The sequence below is a fragment of the Halictus rubicundus genome, chromosome 14, assembly GCF_050948215.1.
Source record: "Halictus rubicundus isolate RS-2024b chromosome 14, iyHalRubi1_principal, whole genome shotgun sequence".
Lineage (NCBI taxonomy): Eukaryota > Metazoa > Arthropoda > Insecta > Hymenoptera > Halictidae > Halictus > Halictus rubicundus.
The window spans coordinates 10,664,797-10,667,725 of NC_135162.1; the positions used below are offsets into that span (position 1 = coordinate 10,664,797).

The 2,929-nt window shown below is 39.9% G+C and overlaps 1 long non-coding RNA gene across 1 annotated transcript; it reads left to right on the forward strand.

The window, feature by feature from the left end:
- Positions 1 to 1,800: 1,800 nt before the first annotated feature.
- Positions 1,801 to 2,486, forward strand: LOC143360858 (uncharacterized). Its single transcript, XR_013083358.1, has 3 exons — positions 1,801 to 1,906; positions 2,171 to 2,303; positions 2,377 to 2,486. It is a non-coding gene; the product is annotated as an uncharacterized LOC143360858 (long non-coding RNA).
- The last annotated feature ends 443 nt before the right edge of the window (positions 2,487 to 2,929 follow it).

Sequence of the window (2,929 nt, forward strand, 5' to 3'; positions counted from 1 at the left end):
ATTGAAATCGGTGAGGAGTATTTGTATCGGGACATTTCAAGCCCATCAAAATCGGTGAGAAGTCCCGTTTTCTGAATATATTTACCAATTTATCTTAACAGTGTCGTACAATATTGAAAGTCAATTCTCTGGGGAATAATTTTGTGCGAAACAATTTCATTCGAAACTACCGAGTGTGCTATCATTAAAGGGATCAAACTGTACAGATTGTTCCATAAAAGAGTATCAAAGGAGTGCTATCAATAGTCGAAAACTATTAAAGACACAAAATATTTTTCAGTTATCGACGCTGAATTTTGTACAAATATCGGTGACCGCTATAGTTACAGCGTTATCGTACAGCTTCCCGTTGTTTCTATATTTTCTACGATACGTTGGTTTTGTGATAAACTTTCCAGTAGTGAGTTCAGAAAGCACGTTTTACAATTAGCATATCCGCCCAGTGCAACTCTCGTAACTATAACGTTGTCTCCCCTGTAACTTTAGATAAAAACTGTGTTCGAAAGTTATGAAAAAGATTTGGAAACAATAAAAGATCCTGTCGAAATGAATATGTTAATGAAACACGTGGAACAGGCCAGACGGACAATCAAAGCATATCTAGGTAAAAATATGCGACACACAGGTGTCCCTACGATCTTTGCAAAATATCACATATAGCACTGTCTAAACAAAAGATTTCACGGAATTATTTGAAAAAGAAAAAAGAAGAAAGAAAATTCTAGTAATACTATAATAATAATACTATAGATGGCACGCGATTATGGCACTCTACAGTTCTGTGTGTGATTCTGTCTCGTTGTAGAAATACGTTTCTCAGAGAGCGATTAATCAAATAATTTTCTGTAAGAGCAACACTGAAAACCACACATTTCGAATTCTAGTCGTGTCGTATGGAATAGCGGTCTACGTAATTCTGACGATACTGATTCCTACATTAGTGCAATCGGACCTCCAACTACATTATCTACGCATGTTCGGATTCTTTTACGATAAGGGAAGCCGGCAGGTTAATTTGATTTGCGTCCACCTGGTATTGGTAAGCGTGGTGGGTCTCTTCTCGATAGCAGGCACGGAATCATCCCTCGCTGTCTATTGCGCCTATGTTTGCGGACTGTTCGAAATCGCCAGGTATCTTTCAAACAATTATTCACACGAGCCAATCACACTAAAATAGAAGGAATCGTCGCAACTCCGTGCAACTACTCTTTCATTTTCATTTTGTCCGACTCGCGTTTCGCATTCCGCGGACACTGATTCTTTATTCGTTGATTCCACCCCACGACGATTACATACAATAATTTTTAACGACGTTGGTGTATTTGATGCTTTCAGTTACCGTATAGACAACGCAGTTAACAAATTGGCAAACTCCGTCACATCGGAGCTAATAGACGTAGAATCAGCTGTGGCGTTACACCAGCGAGCCATCGAGTTGGTATCCACATTCGGATATTTCGGTAACAATTCGGTAACAATATACTTCATTTTGTTTTCGTTACGTTTCACGTGCACCCCACATCCGTCGACGGTCAACGCACTGAACGCGAATTCGCGGACGAAGAATTACCGGAAGTCTCTCGAGCAACTTGCTGGTGTCGTATTTAGTGGCGATCGTATGCGTCGTCCTCTCGTTCGCTATCACTTTATACCGTGTAAGCATTCGAATGATCAGAACTGGGCCAGAAGAATTCGAAATTTCTGTGCTCGCGTCGCGAGAGGAACGTAGGCAATAATACAGTTTTCTTTGTATGTGGCAGCTACTTCTAGCAACGAACAACGTGGCGGACATGGAAAATCTTATTTTCTCTGTCAGTTTAGTTTTGCTGCAACTTGTAATCATGTTCTTAAACAATTATTCCGGACAGAAACTGAGGAACACCAGTGCTGAAGTTTTTAATAAAACGTGAGTCCATGTTTTCATTCAAGGAGTGCATCTATTATCAAGGCTAGAGTAAATAAACCTAATGATGCGATAGTAGAAAAGTTGAACCACGGATGAGATGCGAAAAAACAGATTCGACAACCCGGATTGCCGCATTTAAATTTCAATTAAATTTTGCTCCCACCTGTAGTCGAACCTAGAGATAGTATAGTATCCAAATGTGTGTTAGCTTAAGCAACTGTTTATTATAAGCCGGTAATAAAATGTGACCGTTCGATCGAACAGATATAATTCATTGTGGTACTATATACCAACGAAGTCGCAAAAAATATTGTTATTCGTCCTGATGAGAAGCGTGGACGACGTAATGTTTGATTTGGCTGGTTTATTCACTCCGTGTTACGAAGGTTTCTCGTTGGTAATTTATCACGTTTATATCTCATCGACTTGCTATTCGATTGAACTCCATGGTTAAAATGTTTCTGTTGCAGATGATGAGCTCCTCCTTCTCATATTTTACTGTTCTCTACTCGACCCAATAAAATATTTCGAAATGTCGGCCATCGCAGTGTTGATAATAAACGATGCAGTTTGCAGAACATCATAAACACGTGACCTGATAATTTAACTGTCGCTATATCGCACTTTAGAAAATGATCGAGACTTCGCAGTAGATTTGCGAACGCTCACGACTAGATCGACTAATCGATCCACTGCCCGCGTCTCCTAGCAGACTCTGCTTCTTTTCTGCCATCGGCTGGTTCGGCTGACCGGGAATGAAAATAGATTACGCTAATGGAAGAAAACTTCTTAACGAAACATCCATTAATCTGTAGTTTATTTCGTAAGACATCATCGTTTCTACAATAATTGTAATTGCTGTCTTGTCGCTGTTACACATGATTGAGCCTATGTATGTACAATAGTCCCAACATATTTGATCGGACAGATCAAAACGCGGAAACGGATTACCTCGACGTTCGCACAATAAATGCACGAACAACAAAACGGGGAAAAAACAGTGGGAGAGGTCTCGGGAACTTA